The sequence below is a fragment of the Schistocerca serialis genome, chromosome 5, assembly GCF_023864345.2.
Source record: "Schistocerca serialis cubense isolate TAMUIC-IGC-003099 chromosome 5, iqSchSeri2.2, whole genome shotgun sequence".
Classification (NCBI taxonomy): Eukaryota; Metazoa; Arthropoda; class Insecta; order Orthoptera; family Acrididae; genus Schistocerca; species Schistocerca serialis.
This window is the reverse complement of record NC_064642.1, coordinates 638,728,429-638,749,538: the sequence shown is the minus strand read 5'-3', so window position 1 is coordinate 638,749,538 and position 21,110 is coordinate 638,728,429.

The window sequence follows — 21,110 nt, the reverse complement described above, 5'->3', positions numbered from 1 at the left end:
GCCTCGGGCATGGATGTGTGTGATGTCCTTAGGTTTAGTTCTAAGTTCTAGGTGACTGATGACCTCAGAAGTTAAGTCGCGTAGTGCTCAGAGCCATTTGAACCATTTTATAAAAACGTCACTAACGTCATCTGGCAAAGAATTTGATGAGATATTGATGTGTCTTTCTCTTCCGACATATCGAAATCTAGTACCGTCTGCATGGTGACATCGAGCATATGTGGCGATGGAGCAGGTGGTCAGTGACGAAGTTGCTTGCGCAGACCATTGTAAAGTTTTGTCACCCATACTAGATGAGGGTCATATCGACTATGTCACAAGGAGAAGATTATTGTGTTATTCTTTCATAAGCAGTTTCATGCATTGTTTTTCTGCTGTAACACATCCAAGCAATGTATGACTACAGCCTTGTATATATTTTTGTTTTCCACCATGAGTTTATGATCTGCGTCAAATACTAAACTGATGTTAACACGTTTTGATCCATTGGCTCCCACAGAAAGATGGACATTTCATAGTGTAAACTATGTTGTTCCCACAGCATACAGGTTGGCTGAAAGAAGACAGTTGTGGCATTCCTTATTGACAAAAATGTGGACGACATTGCAAAATATGGAAACTGGAAGAGTTTCTGGCTTTGTGGATAGTTTGCAAACAGCTGTCTGAAGGTGAGACCTCTACATTCAATCACATCTTACACAGTGACAGCGTAGCAGATGTCTCGCTCGATGTTTGTTGTTGTCCACATTTAACAATGCCCAGACCAAGTAAATAATAAGCAAACTCTTTTATGAGAGGAGCAAAGATTAGAATAAACTTTCAAGTTTACTTAGCTTTTCATATTGAGATGGCTCCAGTTTTTCTTGTCTAGGGGTCTGATTTTTGTAGCTGAAAACCTAACATCAGGTCCTCACAGTTGGTTTGAACTAAATAAACTGGATAACTGTTGTTGCATAATTTTTTACATAAATATATTTTCCACTGACTTTCTCACATTTTAGTATATCATACAGTACTTTGATTTTTCGCATTAACAAAGCCAAAATTAAATTGTTTGCACCTACAAAAATACAGTCAATCACATCAGAGGCAAGCTTATGACTCCCACATACTGCGGAAATAACAATGTTTCTGGCTTTGTGGATAGTTTGCAAACAGCTGTCTGAAGGTGAGACCTCTACATTCAATCACATCTTACACAGTGACAGCGTAGCAGATGTCTCGCTCGATGTTCTGTTTTGAAGAGAGCAAGAGCACAGATTCCTCATATTCCAGCCATGTATGCAATCAATATCAAGTGTCAATATTTTTGTTTTATATTATTTTTCTTGCGATTTTTGGTAAATGTTTGAAACTTTTCTTTTGAAATAGTAGTAGAACATAATTTTACTTTCACTGTGTGAAGAAGGGTTTACTGCTTTTTGAGCGTTCACCATGTCCACTATATGTGGACAAGAGAAGAAGTTCGATTGCAGAGGGTGGGGGGGGGGGGGGCGAGGGTAGCAGTGTCAATGAAATAAAAAGAGTTCTGATGCGAAGAAGTAGCATTGCAGCTGCGTTAAAAACAATTTTTAATGCAACTAGTGTGCAGTTTCTTCACATCAGCATTCTTCGAAAACATTTGCTGAAAATGATGGACAAAATTTAAATGACAAAATTGAACTTTACGGACGGTGGAGACTTGTGAAGGGGAATGCTGACGTACTACTACCAACAAAAACTGCAACATTCACCTTCACCATGCAATTTTCTTACATCAGCATTAAAAAAGGTTTATTTTTACATATAGGTAATTACAAATTAAGAAAGTAAGGTATGAGAGAGTAACTGGAAGAGTAACTGGAACGAAATATTGCATGACAATGCACAGTTGTTAATTAACAACAGAACATTCGATCAAAAACGTATTCTAATACAACCTTTTCATCTGCACAATGTACCACTATTAACTAATAAATTTTCAAATTGTGTGTTTTTCTTTTAATTCTTGCTCTATTGGGGATATGCAGGCTGCTAGCGTGTTAATGTACAGAATATGTAATAATAAATCAAATCATAAATATACAGCTCTAAAAGTGGCTGTATATTTACCACGTGAAGTCAATACTTTTGTAGGCCGATAAGCCGATATATTTTCCATCTATTTATTGATACATGTGGAGGGCTGTTAATCGTACTTTTTAAATATCAATAAATTGGATTCCCGACATTTTGAAACAGTCCTAACATAGAATCTCGTCTCAGTGCACTGTCGTCTGTATCCTCGTTGTCATCTGACAGTAGTCTGACAATAATATGGGGACAATTTGAATATAGTCTCAGTGCAGCGGCTTCAAAAGACGCGCTGACTAATCACAGATGCAGGCATTGAGGTGATGTGAATTCGGCGTTCTCTGGAGGCGACTGAAGCGCCATCTGGCGGCGTCTGGCGAACCCTTTGTAGCAGTGGCCCACGGCGGCAAATTTAAAAGTTTCTTCAAGGGACATGAAGGCTGATGCTGGAGACACGCTGGATGGCACTTTCATTGCCCTCCCCATTCCTTCCAGCCGGCCGCGGTGGTCTCGCGGTTCTAGGCGCGCAGTCCGGAACCGTGCGACTGCTTCGGTCGCAGGTTCGAATCCTGCCTCGGGCATGGATGTGTGTGATGTCCCTAGGTTAGTTAGGTTTAAGTAGTTCTAAGTTCTAGGGGACTGATGACCACAGCTGTTAAGTCCCATAGTGCTCAGAGCCATTTGAACCATTCCTTCCACAAACAAACAAAAAAACAAAAAATGTGCACACAGTCGTCGCATAGAGTGGGTACGATTTATGACGTAGAGAAGGTCTGTGCCATTGTGCTGCTGATGGGGTTGCCGTTTTGGTGGATGGCGTCAACCGAGCCGTGCCCCAAAATCTGGCTTGCGAAACGTTAGGAAGAAACTGGGGGTAGGACGCCCATCCAGTGGCACCGGTGGGCGCTTTGGGCACCAAACACCTTCACCGAAGGCTGTGCGGCCGACGCAGGCTCGATGTCTGTGGCTGACGTCGATGGGAGTGGTGGCGGATGCCGAAGTGCCGTGTGACGACCCCTCTGCCCCTGCGTCACGCATTGTCAAGGGCCACTCCGTGGTAGCGCTCTAGGATGCAGGCAGTGTTAGTGAAACATGAAAATCTATGTCACGATCACAAAAATCATGAAAACTTATCGATTCTGGTGGTGTCGATGGGCGCCTGATGCCGTCGGACAGTATGACAAACTCAGTTGTCGTCTCTGTGATGATCCAGCATTCACACTTGCGAGGATAAATAATGACATAATTAGAAAACCTACTTCTTGCGAGACTTCATTGTGAAGTTAGCATCTGACCCAGGTGGTCGAGAGTGAAATAGATCCATGTAATAATTCTGGAGGCGAAGCGTCGTTAAAAGGCAGATTGCCATAGGTGCTGAGAAACAAAACATATTCTGTCAAGTGCGAAGCACGAAGTTCGGCTTGAGAGTTCAATTAAGAAGAGAGAAATGCCACTTGGATACCTTGAATCCTGTTTTGTTGCAAAAATTATTGAAATTCTGTGGAAGTAAACCGTAGATCAAGTCTGACAAGCTTTCTCAACAAAAGACTGGAGCAAGTGCTTTTACAGTTCTAGCGCTAGTTGTCGAATTCATGGAGATGACAAATGCCGGACGTACACTCATATGGCGAGAGATGGGAACACGTAATGCACCTACGAACATTGACGAACATTGTGTTCCAGGTCTTATGGTGGGGGAGACACAATGTTGCATGGACGTACTGAGCACCCAACTGACATGTTCGTACCAATATATCTTTATAGGTAAACTGGTGGCGATGTTGTGACTTGGAGTTCCTTGACAAGCCAAGAGCATATGCTGTTTCTGGACGAGCAGTCTGGAGACGCCGAACATTCACAGCAGAGACAGAGACAGACAAACAGATAGTACAGAAGGGCTTGGTATATTTGGAGCACATTATCCAGTAGATATGAGTGGTGACTGTTCTGTTGGATAAGTCCGACGAACAAGTGCCACTCATACCTATAATTCTTTGTGCATGACGGCTTTTTGATGATAAAAGTTTCAGTGTGGAAGCGCAACAAACGTGAGAACTGCTAGAGAATCAGAAATCCGCCAGTAGGGGGTTAAAGGACGAGAGTCACCGCGATGTGGCGAGCGGGGAGTTGAGACTTTGGGTCTGACGGAAAGCGTGTCCGCATGGTCGAGGCGGTTAAGAAACCCATCCAGTATTAACTTTCGACTCCCGCCGTTGCATTGCCACAGTGCTCTGTGCGGCTGGAAGTTATTCTTACCTCAATGTCGCCATCCAGTCCCGTGTCCTTTCCATAAATTTCACCCCAACGATCATGATACTGTCCAGGACAGGGGTGAGTTTCCTGTTTGGAGGTAGCCATGTGAGCGGTACTCACGTATGAAACTGTCGGTTGCGGGGAAGGCTGCTTCTAATTGCCCCGTGAAATTACTTCACTGAGAATCCTTGCTGCGAGACCATTGTGGCGTGTATTGTCATACTCGTACTACGGAAGTGATTGGTGAGTTCCCGTCTACCGCGTTACATCTTAGTGCGGGACAAAGAGAATGAACATATGTTACTGGGATTCATTGTTGACAGTGCTCACGGGAGAAACCCACGTCAGTATTTAAGTGTTCCTTTGTTTATAATCTTCCAATATGTAGTGCCAGTGGTAACTCGTGTGTGCCTTGAGTGTTCTCAATAAATCCAACTACACAGTCTGAGCGGCAACCTACATTAGACTATTTTAGTGCTTAATTCTTTGAGTTAACAATGGATTTATTTGATTAATTAATCACGGTTCTTAAATGGTAAACGGAAAATGGAGCAAAACTGATACCTTATCTTAGATCGTATGTAGATACTGTAGACGCTGTTTTATGTATGTCAACGTTTCTGTTTTTCAGTTTTAGAGCTCTAAACCCTAACCGTATTCTACCTATGTAAAATTCGTCGGACTACCTCTGGCTCCAAAGGCCAAATTTAAATACCAACTTCTGACAAAGTTCTAATGCCGAGCCCTTGGCGTTCTTCGTTAGTTAACCTGTGGTCTCACCGCAAGGCGCCACACTGGCTATGTTGTAGGCTTCAAATCGGCCGCGGTCCGTCAGTACACATCGGACCCGCGAGTCGCCACTGTCGACGCTAGCAGACCGAGCGCCGCCACTCGGCTGGTCTTACGAGACAAGCTAGCGCACTGCCCAGTTCTACAGCCGACTTTAATAGGAATGGTTCACTTGTTATAGCTTCAGAGATCTCATTTACAGAGACGCTAGTTAGCATAGCCTTCAGCTAAGTCAGTGGCAACGAGCTAGCCAGGCGCCACATACTTGATCTATATGTGTGTGAAGCAATCAGAATTGTAAAGAAGTATTCCCAGTTCATTGTATAACTGCACTTGTAAATATTATTGTTCAAAGTCAAAAACGACGTTCACCGCTGATGCTGAATTAAAGCTAATCATTTAATTGTCTTCTTGTCTACTAGCTTTCTAATCACCTAAGATGTTCCAGATACATCCCGTCAAGTATAGTTCACTGATCCTCACGTCAGCTTACGTGATCAACGCGTACAGTTAATGGACACACCTCGTGATCAGACTAAGAGTCAAATTGCGTGACTCAGCCGGGTCACCCTTTTTTTTTCATGAGGCCCATAGTTCCGCCTCATACATAACATAACCCTTGGGTGTCATTTAAGCTGCCAGGCCTTGCCACAGCGGTAACACCGGTTCCCGACGAATCACCGAAGTTAAGCTCTGTCGGACTCTCCTAGCTCTTGGTTGGATCACAGTCCGAATCTGCCGACTGCTGTTGACAAATGCGGGCCACTTGTAAGACCAATTGAGGAGCTACTTGACCGAGAAATAGCGGCACAGGTAGCGGAAACTAACAACGGACTGGAGAGTGATGTGCTGACCAAATGCCCCTCCGTATTCGCATCCGGTGCCGTCTAAGGGCTGAGGACTACACGGCTGCCGGTCGGTACTGTTGGGCCTCCAAGGCGTGTTCGGACGGTGGTTGGTTCCTTTCCTTTTTTCTTTTGTACTTTAAACTACTAGGAATACGGATCTTTTTAAAATATTTTCTGACAATTGTTTTGAGAAGCTTGTGTGTGGCGCTACCGTTACTTAAAGGCACCAATGAAACTATTTTGTACTACTGACACCACTAAGAAAATTTTTCGTGTATGGTCCAATCGCTTTTTAACGCATTCAGATAATCTTTTAACATTGTTATTTAGTGGCACCAATGAAACTGTTTTACCTCTGATGTTTTTAAAATAATTTTGATACCTGACCTAATTTGGTTTGAGGTGTATTTAAATAACTCTTGGTAATCTTACTTATCGGCGCCTCTGAAACCATCTTTGCAGTATTTTGATTCTGGAGTTGTTAAAGTGCAATAACTATATTACTTCAACAAAGGTGCTGAGGTTACCAGTGTGTGCTTGATGTAAATTTACGGTACTGAACTAAATTTGTTAAATTTTTCTGAAGAGTCAGGGAATATAAGTCTACCACTTCCGAATCCCCACATCCTTACTGCTTTTCACAAGTGTTTGAACATAATAAAATCTCGGGTCAACGTTGTTGTGACACTATTTCTTCTCCATGTGCGTCCTTTTCGTGCTGCATTCGGCGATGACTTCATTTATATGGATAACAATGCGGACAGTGGAGGAACTCTTGGAATGAGAGGAGATTCAGCGAATATCCGCGACTTATATCCCATCGAGCACGTGTGGTATGCGTTGACGAGTGGTAATGCGGCACGTGCACATGCACCAACGACCATCCAACAAGCCGGCCGGGGTGGCCGAGCGGTTCTAGGCGCTTCAGACTGGAACCGCGCCACCGCTACGGTCGCAGGTTCGAATCCTGCCCCGGGCATGGATGTGTGTGATGTCCTTAGGTTGGTTAGGTTTAAATAGTTCTTAGTCTAGGGGACTGATGTCCTGAGATGTTAAGTCCCATAGTGCCATAGAGCCATTTTGAACCATCCAACAGTTGCCAACAGCGCTGGTGGTGGCATGGAGCGCCATACCCTCCCTGTGGCCAGCATTTGAGATGTTGTAGAGAATGCACTGACGTCCGTGGCGATCACACGCCGTATTAACAACCATGTCCGACCTTTTGCAGTGTCCAGGGGACCATCATAAATTCAGTGTAACTGTAGTCTTTCGACAGAAGTTTCATTTCTGTTCGTGTTATTGTGTACTTCTTTCATTTGTCTTCTGTACTATTACTTAACAGTTCTTTGTATGTGTGGTCCAACTTTCATCGAGCGTTTTTTATTTGGCAGTAAACATCGTGTGAAAGTTACATTCGTCATTAAGTTCTGCACCCCAGTCCATTTACAGTAGTAAATACTTACCCTCGGGACATACCAGTTGAAGAAATAAAATCTTCATTTCTTCAGGCAATAATGTAACAATATTACAAAACGACTTTCCATGATTGCTATCCGCTATATAATTCCATGATACTGCCCAGGAGGAAACTGCGTTGATAATTCAATCCCTGGGAACTAAGGGCTCTTGGCGTGATGAGGTATCTAGTAGGATACTAAAGCACAGTGCTATATATAGTAGCCCAGAACTTAGCGACTTTTACAGTTTTTTTCTTTAGGAATGGTCAGTTTTCTGAACGATTAAATTGCTCAGTAGAGAAACTCCTTTATTAAAAAGAGATAAAGGAATAATGTAGGCGGTTGTAGACCTGGAATGAATTTATCGCTCTGCATTGGAGTGTGCACTGATATGAAACTTACTGGCAAATTAAAACTGTATGTCAAACCGAGACTCGATCTCGGGACTTGCCTTTCATAGGCAACAGCTCTATCAGCTGAACTACCCAAGCGCCATTTAGGATCCCTGCTCACAGCTTAAACCTATTTTTATGCAATCGGTGTTTATAAATGTTATTAAAAGACTGTTTATATACGGCTAATTGATCATTTCATTTCAAATAATTTCCTGTCAAACATACAGTTCAGTTTTACAATTAGAAGTAGTTTAACAACTGAAAATGCTATATTCTCTTTCCTCTGTGAGGCACTGGATTGATTAAAGAAGTGCATGGTCTGGAGAAATATGTAAATGTCGTGTGACAAGGGCCTCGCGTCGGGCAGACCGTTCGCCGGTGCAATTCTTTCGATTTGACTCAACGTCGGAGACTTGCGCGTCGTTGGAGATGAAATGATGATGATGACAACACAACACCCAGACCCTGAGCGGAGAAAATCTCCAACACAGCCGGGAATCGAACCCACGCCCTCAGGATTGACATTCTGTCGCGCTGACCACTCGGTTACAGAGGGCGGACGACTAGAGAAATGAAATGATGTGAAACCACTGTGAGAACGTATATAGTTTTTAAGACACTATTCAATTAAAAATATTTTGAGTACCAAAACAGGCATATGATTATTGAGTGTGAGCAGTTCAAATTCCTAGGTGTTCAGCTAGGCGGTAGGCTGTCATGGAAAAATTATGCTCAGGAATTTACCATTAGAACAGTACCTGCAGTAAGGGGAAGCCCTACAGGAAAATTAATCAACGTTGGTCATATTTTCGGGTGATCTTTCCAATTTACGAATGCTGTTTTTGGCTCAAAATCGGATGGTGCGAGTAATATGTGGTGTAAGTTTGCGAAACTCTTGACCCATGTTCATTTGTATGAGGTTTCTGACATTGGCCTTTAATGTCGTTTGTGAGTAACAATATGAGAATTCCCAACAATCAGCAACTTTCAGCCATTTCATAATACGCAGAGACCAGCAATTTCATAATACGTAGAAACCCAATCTTAATTTGGATGGAACATCCTTAATTCTTGTGCAGAAAGGCGTACACTGTTAGGCTGTATCCATTTTCAATAAGCTACCACAAGAATTAAACATCTTTGCAGTAATCCTCGACACTCAAAAACAAACTGAACATTATCCTCATGGCTCGCTTCTATTCTGTTCGACAGGCATTGGCAACCTTTGGTGAGCCGCGGGCGGATTCACACACTTTAGCTCGAGGGCCTGATTAGAGACGGGCCAACTCGAGTTACCAAACCATGTTAACTCGGGTTGAGTGGATTTCAGGTCTGTTACTAACTCGAGTGGTGTTCACGCGTTGCACGGCGGCAGCCGGTATCGATCATGGTTTAGTGCGATGTTATAGTTTACTGCCGTCGCACCACCGAAGCCGTGTTGAAAAGAGTCCAGTCACACAGTCCGTGTTTCACAGCTGAACAATGCTGTGCTCCAAACGTACAGTTCCAGAAATTTCTTCCTCAAATTAAGGCCAGTGTTTGATAGTAGTAGGCTTCTCTTCGTCAGGAATGCCCTTTTTGCCACTCCTAGTCTGCTTTCTATATCCTAGTTCCATCCATCGTGCATAAATTTGGCTGCCTAGGTAGCAGAATTTCGCAACTTCATGACCGCAAATTCTGATATTAAATTTCTCGCTATATGCCTTTTTGCTACTTATCGTTATTTTCATCTTTCTTCAAATTGCAATCCATATTCTGTACCCATTACACCGTTCACTCCATTCCACACACCCTGTAATTCTTCTTCATTTTCGTTGAGGACAGCAACGCCTTCACAGAATCTTATCATTGATATCCTTTCACCTTATATTTTAACGCTACTCTAGACCTTTCTTTGATTTTTGTCATTGGTTCTTCGATGTACAGATTGTGCAGTAACGACACATCGCCAGTCTCATACATTCTAAACATCAACCTGAACAGACGTTTTATTGTCACTTCCTCCAATGATTTTGGAAAGTCCGGCGTAACGTTATCCATCCTTCCTGCCTTATTTGATCCAAAGTAGTGAAAAGCTCTTTTAATTCCGATTCTAGTACTGTATGTCATATCTCTTCGCTGTCGACTGCTCTTTCTTCGTTCATCACGTCATCAGACAATTCCTGCCCCCCATAGAGTCGTTCAATGTGGTCTTTCCACCTACCCGCTCCCTCCACTAACAGTGGAATGCCCATTATACCCTTAATGTTGCCGCCCTTGCTTTTAATTTCAAAAAAAGGTTTGTTTTGACTTTACTGCATGCTGCGTTAGTTCTTCCGACAGTCACATCCTTTTCGATATCTTAAGCAGTCATGTCGCCTTAGCTTCCCTGTACTTTCTACGTCCTTCCTAAGTGACTTGAATTTTCGAATTCTTTAGTTTCCCTGAACGCTTTTGTACTTCCTCCTTTCATCAATCAATTGAAGTATCTCTTCTGGTACCTTCCTTCAACCTATATTTTTTTCCAGCTGCTGTGATTGTCTTTTTTAGAGATGTCCGTTCCTCTTCAATAGAACTATCTGCTGAGAAATTCATTATCGCACTAGTTATACCTTCGAAGAACTTCAAATATATCTCAGCATTCCTTAACAGTTACCTATCGCACTTCCTTACGCATTCATTCTTTTTCCGAAATCTTTTGCCAGTGTAGAGATCATCATGACACCCTTTCCATTAATGGCCACATATCTTGATGCAGTGGTTTCCATTGCCTTCGGCATCGTCATGCCGTTGATCATTGATGATTCTTCCGCCATTTAAGGGCAGTTCCTCCCCCCCTCCCCCTCAAGGGCAGGAGAGTGCACTTATCCTCTTTCCACTGACCATCGTTCCGCTCCTCAGCCTTCTTTGATAAGGCCGTTGGGAGGACAAGGTTGACTTCTTCTCGACCGCCATTGCTGATCACTTATTCAAAATCCAAGCAATTGGGAGCTTCGAAACTGGGAACCAGAACGTTCTGATTACTAATCCTTCACGCCACCTTTTTTTAAATGTTCAAATGTGTGTGAAATCTTATGGGACTTAACTGCTAAGGTCATCAGTCCCTAAGCTTACACACTACTTAACCTAAATTATCCTAAGGCTAATCCCGCGATACTGACCCATAACAATTCGTCCTTCGTCGAAGTTGCGTTTGTCAGTGCCTTTCCCATTTCAAGTCTCGTCGCAAAAATGATACCCCATTAGTCGCCGCTCCGCTTGTACAGTCTTTTTACTGTCACAGACACGCATAGACACAAGGCGGTATTCGATCGCGTGGTAGCCAGTGATCAGAGTGGTTCAACTCATTTGTATGATTACACGTTGCGCCTCATACATTTGCTGTCGTTTCTTCACATAAAATAGTTCCCTCCTTTAACATTTTACGTTGTAAGAAGACCAGCAACATTTGAGTACTATCATTTTACCTTAATCAATATCTGATGTTATCGGCGTGGCGCTTGTAATTTGATTTGAGGCATTGTCGCCAGATTTGGCCATTGACGCACCAGTTGCTCAATTTCTCCAGTACGGACGCGACGTAGTTAGTGTGTGTCAGGATGCAAGTGAGCAGGTTAACCTGATCTGTACCGTGATGTAAATCGCATTATGCGGATCGTGATAGTGTTTATATTAATGTTCGGTTGCAATGCCTGCAGAGTATTGTGGGGAATGGAATGACTGCTTTTGGGTAGAGTATACTATGTTTGTTAACAAATAAACCGTTCAGTGTTCGCAGTGTTTTCATTCACGCGAAAGTAAATTCTTATCAATATATTTGTGACTGACAATGAGACCGCGCTTTCACGTCGTCACCCATTTCGTCCATATTAATGGCACATGTACGGGTTGGCCAGGAATGAAAGTGACAGAAGGGATAAGCCATTTACGTTAGCGTGGTTTCCAGGAAGCGGTTGGAGCAGGGGAAAGAGTGCAGAACAGTAATTCGAGGGGTGTTACGTACGCTCCAAGTAAACCGAAATAATGCTCAGTGAACTGTATTCATTAATACACTCGTAGAAGGTGTAAACAGGAATATCAAGGGAGTATCTGGTACAACAAATAAATTTTCTAGAAGGGATTGAAATCAAAGCGTACAGGACTTAGAATTCCTTTTGTTTCATTCTTACCTTCCAGCAACATTATTCACGATTTTCAGCGAACTCTGCGATGAGAGAGAACCTTTTGCGAATATAAAACAAGTCCTGATTTTCTGTCGTAACATTAAAAGAACAATGAAGTGCAAAAAAGTTCCATTTATAGCGTTTAAAAAAGGCCGAGAAAATTACTCCCCTTGTACGATGAATATAACCCCACGGTGGCACACCCTTGGTCTAGGGGTGGTGTCTTTGACTTTTGTCGACCTGGAAAAAGCTAACAACAATGTATAATGGTGCAAGGTGTTCGGAACACTGAGAAAAGTAGGGGTAAGCTATAGGGAAAGACGGGTAATAAGCAATATGTACAAGAGCCAAGAGGGAATATTAACACTGCAAAGGCAAGAACGAAGTGCTCCTGTAAAAAAGGGTGAGAAATACGGATGTTGTCTTCCACTCCTACTGTTCAACCTTTACATCACAGAAAGAATGGCGTAAATAAAAGAAAATTTCAAGAGTGGAATTAAAATTGTTTGTCGTCAGTGAAAATAAAGAAGGCTTACAGGATGTGTTGAATGGAATGAATAGTCTAGTATTCACAGAATATGGATTAACAGTAAACCGAAGAAAAGACCAGGATTCAGATGTAGCAGAAATGAAAGCAACAAGAAACTTAACATCAAAATTTGTAATCACGCATCACATGACATTAAGGAATTCCGCTATCTAGGCTTTAAAATAACCTAAGACAGTCAAGAAGGACGAAAAAAGTAGACTAGCGCTGGGAAAAAGGGCATTCCTGGCCAAGACAAGTCACTACTATCAAACATGCGCTTTAATTTGAGGAAGAAATTTCAGAGAATGTACGTCTGAAGTACAGCGTTGTATGGCAATGAAATATGGCCTGTGGGAAAATAGGAGCAGAAGAGAATCGAACCGTTTCAGATGTGGTGCTACCGAAGAACGTTGAAAATTAGGTGGACGGATAATGTAATGAATGAGAAGGTTTTCCGCTGATTCGGCGATGAAAGGTATATACGGAAAACACTGACGAGAAGAAGGGACAGGGTGGCAGGATAGCTGTTAAGACGTCCAAGAGTAACTTCCGCGGTACTAGAGAGAGCTGTGAAGCGTAAAAACTGTAGAGGAATACAGCCAACAAGTAATTGAGGACGTACGTTGCAAGTGCCAATCTGAGATGGAAAAGGGAGTCACAGGAGAGGGTTGCGCATCAAATCAGTGAGAAAACTGGCCACTCAAAAAAAAAAAAAAAAAAAAAAAGAAAAGAGCCTCATGACATGTAAATCATGAACTGCAGAACGATAGAAGGATCTCATTTAATAAAAAACTTTTGTGGAAACTTATTTTCACAGACCTCAGCGGTTATTTGCTGCGTAGGAAACGTAAAAGATTGAAAATAAGAAAAAAGTCAGCTTAGGGCCTCGACCTCAAGATCCTTCCACTGGTGTTCTTTACTCCTCCTGCTGTGCGAACCGCTGTCTGAAAATCACCGTAACAAAAATAGCTCATTCGTCGCCCGACTGGGGCCAGAACTGCTATTTTTTCTAAATTTTTGACCATCTGGAGTTCACACTTATGTCACTTTCATTTCTGGCTAAGATACCATAAATCTGGACGAAATCGAAGATGACTAATAGGTGCGGTACCCTTCTGAGTTACTGAGAATCGTAAGTAATATTAGTGAACAGTACTACGTTTATTGTGTATAAACATGAAACTTCCGAGCAGATTAAAACTGTGCCGGACCGAGACTCGAACTCGGGATCTTTGCCTTTCGCGGACAAGTGCTCTACTGCCTTTTATTTTTTTGTTAGGTGTTGTTGGTTTCGTTTGGTCCGGGTGGACGTCATACGAAATCCGTTCAAGTGGATCGTTGATTCCTTTACTCAGTTTTTATTATTATTATTATTATTGTAGAGAACAAGCGACCCTCTGACCCAACACGCTGAGCTACAGTACCCGCACCGACTGAGCTACCCAAGAACGACTCACGACCCACCCTCACAGCTTCACATCTGCAAGTACCTCGTCTCCTACCGTCCAGCCGTCACAGAAGCTCTTCTGTGAACCTTATAGAACTAGCGCTCCTGGAAGAAAAGATTACTAGTTCTCCATCGTTCACAGAAGAGCTTCTGTGAAGTCTGGAAGGTAGGAGACAAGTTGCTGGCAGAACTGAAGTTGTAAGGACGGGTCATGAGTCATGCTTGGATAGCTCAGTCGGTAGAGCAATTGCCCACGAAAGGCAAACGGCCCGAGTTCGAGTCTAGATTAGGCACGTTATTCAAATCTGCCAGGAAGTTTCATATCAGCGCACACTCCGCTGCAGAGTGAAAATCTAATTCTGTGTATAAACGTGTTTACCAATAGTACCACGCCAATACTTACAAACTTAATATCAGTACCTGGTCATAATAAAATTCTGAACTTTATCGTACAATAAGAAACAATAAAGAAATAGTTACCGCTGCACATGTACGATTAACAGTTATCAAAAGTACACTGCAGTTGGTTATTTTCACTGAAGTATTTTCAGAATAGAAGTGGAATATTAACGAGTCAGTGGTACGTTAGTCTAAACTCAACCTCTCTATGGTACGACCGATTGCATGTAGACAGTGAACGGTTTCAGTGTACGTCCCATCGAAACGTGTAATTGATATTATCTGCGCCCTGCTCTGTTCGTATTAAGGTGAACATGTAAAGGACAGCCGATAAAAACTAGACAGATTGAAGAAAAGTAAGTAAACTGTTTATTATTGCAAAAGTAATCGCCGTAAGTGTTAATACATTTACCCTACTGCAAGACAAGACGGCGAATGCCTTCATGGAGAAAGATTTGCGTTTGCCTACTGAAACATGATTCTACCCAGGCGTGCACCTTTCCTTCCGAAGCAAATATCTTTTCGCAGAAAAACCTCTGCAGCGTAGGAGAACAACGTTGACAACACATTGCCCGCCCACATGTTCCGAAGGTTGTTTCTACTTCGCCGCAGAGGTTTAGATGCGAAGCAGTTACACATCCTCCAATAGTTCCAATCTCTCCCTATGTGATTTCCGTATTTGTGGAGTCCTGAAGAAAGACGTTCGTGGCTATCAAAATGATTTGGGAGAAGAGGTGTACGCCAGGGTACAATCTTATTTCTGCAGGCAATTGCAAAGATTTTTCCGTGATGGCATTCACCGTCTTGTCGCACAGAGGGATAAATTAAATGACGGTTATGGAGATCCCTTTTTAAATAAAAAACACTTTACCATAAAAAGAAAAGAAAAAGTCCTCAAGCAGAACTCTAACGTTTATTTCGGAAGTAATGAACAATGTTTAGTAAGAGAAAACATAAATGTCAAACGCAATTTCAGCACTAAAATTGTAGATGAAATATCATCATAGTTTGACAGATTTCATAAATAGCACTTGTAAAATTTGCAGTATAAATATATGTTATTTCTGTAGTAACGAACATACCGTAAATAGATTTATAATTACTGCCACCAATGTCCAATACGGATCCTGAACAAAGAAACTCTCTGCCCCGAGAGTAAATCTGGGACATAGATTTAGTGACGGTCTTGGGTTTATTTTCGTTTTGTAAAGCATGTGGAAGCTGTTATGTGTGGCAAAGTTTGTGAAGCGCTATAAAATTAACGTCATTGGAAAACAACATTACGTTTTCCAAAGTAATGTGCACAGCAAGAACAAATCAACGGATACCAATGGAAATGGAAATGAGCGTTTGGCGTCATTGGCCGGGAGGCCCCTTACGGGGCAGGTCTGGCCACCTTGGTGCAGGTCTTATTACATTCGACGACACATGGGGCGACATGCGCACCGGATGGGAATGAAATGATGATGAAGACAACGCAACACCCAGTCGCTGAGCGGAGAAAATCCCCGACCTAGACCGGAATCGAAGCCGGGCCCTTAGGACGGCAATCCGTCACGCTGATCACTCAGCTATCGGGGCGAACAACAGATACCAATAACTGTAAGTGATGCATTTAAATCAGAGGTGGACAACTGCTTTGCCTTGGGTGCCACACTGTGGAAGCGGAGGTTAGTGGAGGGCCGCGCCTTTTAAAATGATTGTGTTCATTACTTAACGTTATATTTCAGAAAATATATACATTTTCCATAAAAAATTAATGTAAATTAAATAAAATAGTGGCAGTTTAAATCAATTTGCTTATTGTGCTAATTTCATATCATCTGTAGCTAAAAGCACATTTATTTTTAAAATCAATTTAATTAGACAAACGTATTCTATTACCCGTTTCTACGATATTTTTTAAATAAATGATGAGACTGCTAGTTGAGATTCTCATCACGCGATGTCTTTCAAAGGTCAGCTAGATGCCTATTTTACTCTTGTTGTTCTACAAGCTAGAAAAACTTTGCTCACAAATACATGTTGACCCAAATGCAGATAATATTTTCTCAGCAAATTTCTTCACACAAAGAAATGTTTCTGCAGACACACACTTGTAAAAGTCATCTGATGTCACAGCATTAAATATGCCTCCCACAGTGTAACATGACTGCATCTCAGTAAGTGAATGGAAAATGCTTTTACGGTGGTTTACATCGCCCCGGCACCAAGTTTCAACTTTGTTTGTGCGATTAGTATTTACACAGTGTAGTGCGCATGCGTACCGTTGTGGTCGTCCTATTGGGAATTAGTAAATATCGGTTCAAGGCTGATTTTTCTGACGTTCATAGCGAGCCATGCAAAAATTAGCGTGCTGCCTGTGGGTAGCTGTTTCCCCAGCCCAGGTCTAAATCTATCTCATAATCCAAATAATTGTCTCCACGTTTAGAGCTTACATGTTTCATTTGTTGAATTCGCCCCAGATAAACGACCTCATAATGCTGCTAACATCCGTCTTAGCTTCTAAACGGTTTGCGTTAGGACGTTCAAACTTCACGTTTGGCCACGGGTATGAAGGAGATTAGTATGCACATTATGGGTTGGAATAAAGACGAAGCCCACTCTCATTCGAATGGATTCGTCAGTAAGCAAATTTAGCGCTTTTTGGGGACTGAAAACCCGCATTTCGCTATAGAGAAGTCTCTTCAACCTGAACAGGTGACTTTGTGGTGGGCAATATCCATTCTTGTAATAACTGGTGCATTATTCCTTGATGGAAGCGTGACTACCGAACGGTAGTGAAGGTTTTAGAAGATGATTTCATCCCCAGTATTCAATGTGATCCTCATTTCGACAAGATGTGGTCCGTGCAAGACGGAGCTCGAACCCATCCAAGCAGGAGAGTGTACGATGTCCTGGAGGAGCACTTTGGGGACCGGATTCTGACACCAGGGCACCGAGAAGCCACTGGCGTGGGCCTCGACTGGCCACCATATTCTCCAGATCTGAACACATGTGACGCCTCTTTGTGCGGCTGTATTAAAGACAAGGCGAACAACAATAACCCCAAAACCATTGCTGAGCTGAAAACAGCCGGTCAGGAGGTCATCGATAACATCGAAGTTCCGACACTTCAGCAGGTTATGCAGAATTTCTCTATTCGTCTGCGCCACATCATCGCCAATAATGGCAGGCACATCGAACACGTCATAACCTACATCCAAATATCTTTAGTGACGTTCAGATATTGAATAAAGTGTGTGCACGCCACAGTTTCCAACTAATTTGCGTTTTCTTTCATATAACTCAATAATTGTCATACTGCGTGTACCATCTGATGATGAATCGCTAGGCGATTCGAAACAAACAAAGGAAAAGAAAAACTGAAGAATCAAACAAAAGGCAAATGGTTGCAGTAATTTCTGGAAAGCTTTTCTTACTTTCTTTCCTTGTGTCTCGTTTTCAATAAACTTCCGCTTCTAGAAATGCACCATGCCTCTTTTATTTCGTAATGCATCATGCACAGGTTATCACGGTATATCTATCTATTTATGTGTGGGCACTTATCACGGGATTTTTTTTTTTTTTTTATCATCAGTCTACTGACTGGTGTGATGCGGCCCGCCACGAATTCCTTTCCTGTGCTAACCTCTTCATCTCAGAGTAGCACTTGCAACCTACGTCCTCAATTATTTGCTTGACGTATTCCAATATCTGTCTTTCTCTACAGTTTTTGCCCTCCACAGCTCCCTCTAGTACCATGGAAGTCATTCCCTCATGTCTTAGCAGGTGTCCTATCATCCTGTCCCTTCTCCTTATCAGTGTTTTCCACATATTCCTTTCCTCTCCGATTCTGCGTAGAACTTCCTCACGGGATAATCATACATTTTTATTTTTATAATTATATATTTTATGAGAACCATTTGTATGAATATCAAGAGCACAGATGGAAAAACAGTTCTAAGCAAAGAAGGGAAAGCAGAAAGGTGGTAGGAGTATATAGAGGGTCTATACAAGGGCGATGTACTTCAGGACAATATTATGGAAATGGAAGAGGATGTAGATGAAGATGAAATGGGAGATACGATGCTGCGCGAAGAGTTTGACAGAGCACTGAAAGACCTGAGTCGAAACAAGGCCCCGGGAGTAGACAACATTCCATTATAACTACTGACAGCCTTGGGAGAGCCAGTCCTGACAAAAATCTACCATCTGGTGAGTAAGATGTATGAGACAGGCGAAATACCCTCAGACTATAAGAATATAATAGTTCCAATCCCAAAGAAAGCAGGTGTTGACAGATGTGAAAATTACCGAACTATCTGTTTAATAAGTCACGGATGCAAAATACTAACGCGAAATCTTTACAGACGAATGGAAAAACTGGTGGAAGGCGACCTCGGGGAAGATCAGTTTGGATTCAATAGAAGTGTTGGAACACGTGACGCAATACTGACCCTACGACTTATCTTAGAAGCTAGATTAAGGAAAGGCAAACTTACATTTATAGCATTTGTAGACTTAGAGCAAGCTTTTGACAGTGTTGACTGGAATATTCTCTTTCAAATTCTGAAGGTGGCAGGGTTAAGTACAGAGAGCGAAAGGCTATTTACAATTTGTACAGAAACCAGATGGCAGTTGTAAGAGTAGAGAGGCATGAAAGGGAAGCAGTGGTTGGGAAGGGAGTGAGACAGGGTTGTAGCCTATCCCCGATGTTATTCAATCTGTGTATTGAGCAAGCAGTGGAGGAAAGAAAAGAAAAATTCGAAGTAGGTATTAAAATCCATGGAGAAGAAACAAAAATGGTTCAAATGGCCCTGAGCACTATGGGACTTAAAATCTATGGTCATCAGTCTCCTAGAACTTAGAACTACTTAAACCTAACTAACCTAAGGACGTCACACAACACGCAGTCATCACGAGGCAGAGAAAATTCCTGACCCCGCCGGGAATCGAACCCGGGCGTAGGAAGCGAGAACACTACCGCACGACTACGAGCTGCGGACAAGAAATAAAAACTTTAAGGTTCGCCGATGACATTGTAATTCTGTCAGAGACAGCAAATGACTTGGAAGATCAGTTGAACGGAATGGACAGTGGCTTGAAAGGAGAGTATAAGATGAACATCAACAAAAGCAAAACGAGGATAATGGAATGTAGTCGAATTAAATCGGGTGATACTGTGGGAATTAGATTAGGAAATGAGACACTTAAAGTAGTAAAGGTGTTTTGCTATTTGGGGAGCAAAATAACTGATGATCGTCGAAGTAGAGAGGATCTAAAATGTAGACTGGCAATGGCAAGGAAATCGTTTCTGAAGAAGAGAAATTTGTTAACATCGAGTATAGATTTAAGTGTCTCGAAGTCGTTTCTGAAACTATTTGTATGGAGCGTGTTGTGGCGTAACAAGCTAGTTACGCCACATTGCGAAGTGAGCCGAAAGAAAGGCACGCGTACACACACGCCGACTGGCGTCAAGTCTGGAACAGGATAACTATTGAATGGTAGCAAGAAAAGTACGTAGCTGCTTTATACTTAACTTTTATTCTTTGATGAATACAGCGTTCTTCTTGAGACATTTATACTATAACTCTCAAAGTAGGTAAGGCTAATGGCGCCTTGCTAGGTCGTAGCCATGGACTTAGCAGAAGGCTATTCTAACTGTCTCTCGGCAAATGAGAGGAAGGCTTCGTCCGTATTGTCGCTAGCAATGTCGTCCGTACAACTGGGGCGAGTGCTCGTCCGTATCTCGAGACCTGCCTTGTGGTGGCGCTCGGTTTGCGATCACACAGTGGCGACACGCGGGTCCGACATGTACAAAATGGACCGCGGCCGATTTAAGCTACCACCTAGCAAGTGTGGTGTCTGGCGGTGACACCACATTCCTCCCCCGCAAATCGGCGAACGGTCGTGAGATAAGGCTTCCGCCCGCCGTGGGGAGGACCCCATGTTGACGTATGCGATGAGGTGGGGAGCCTAACAACAGGCGAGGCTGTGCCACCCGCACCCGGCCATTCGGTCCGAGGGGAGCTAGGAAACGCCTGAAAACCTAGTCCAGGGTGCACGTCAACATGCAGTGTATGCGCCCGGAAAGAGACAGGAGGGGCCGAAGGGTCGACCTCCATTGCGTCGGGGTATCCGACGCGCGATGACATCATGTGGTCCGGAGCGGGCAAGAGTTCCATGGCGGAGGACAGCTGGTCACGGGACGCGATCGGCGGCGCGTGACCCAGGGAGGCGCTTGGCGGCTGCAGGGAAGCGTCGAATGCGGGTGGCGGGATAACAGGCGGCGGCGGCGGCGGCGGCGGCGGCTGCTGCGGCGGCGCGTCGCCATGTGGCAAAATGGAAGGCATCGTCGGTAACACCTGGGGATGGGGCGAGCCAGTAGATGGGTCCCCAGGGCGCTGACCGGACGGCACCGTCGCTGAAAGCAGACGGGGGAGCGGCAGAACCCGTGCGACGACAGAGGCGCAGCTGATTGAGATGCCGACGAACCTCACCAGAGGCCCCCAAAACCAAATACATCGCGCGGCCGAGGCAACGAAGAATGCGCCCTGCGAGCCAACGCTGTGAACCTCGATAGTTGCGATAAAATACAACGTCGCCTGGAGCAAAAGCAGGAGTCTGCCGCTGCACAGGAACCTGATGCGGCGGATGCAGCAAAGACATCAAGGTTCGATGAGGACGACCATGGAGCAACTCAGCCGGCGAGCGACCATCTCGGGGCTGAGAGCGATACGATGACAAAAAGAGCAACAACGCGTCCTCCCGAGAATGCAACTCTTTCAACTTCAACATCTCTGACTTGAAAGTCCGG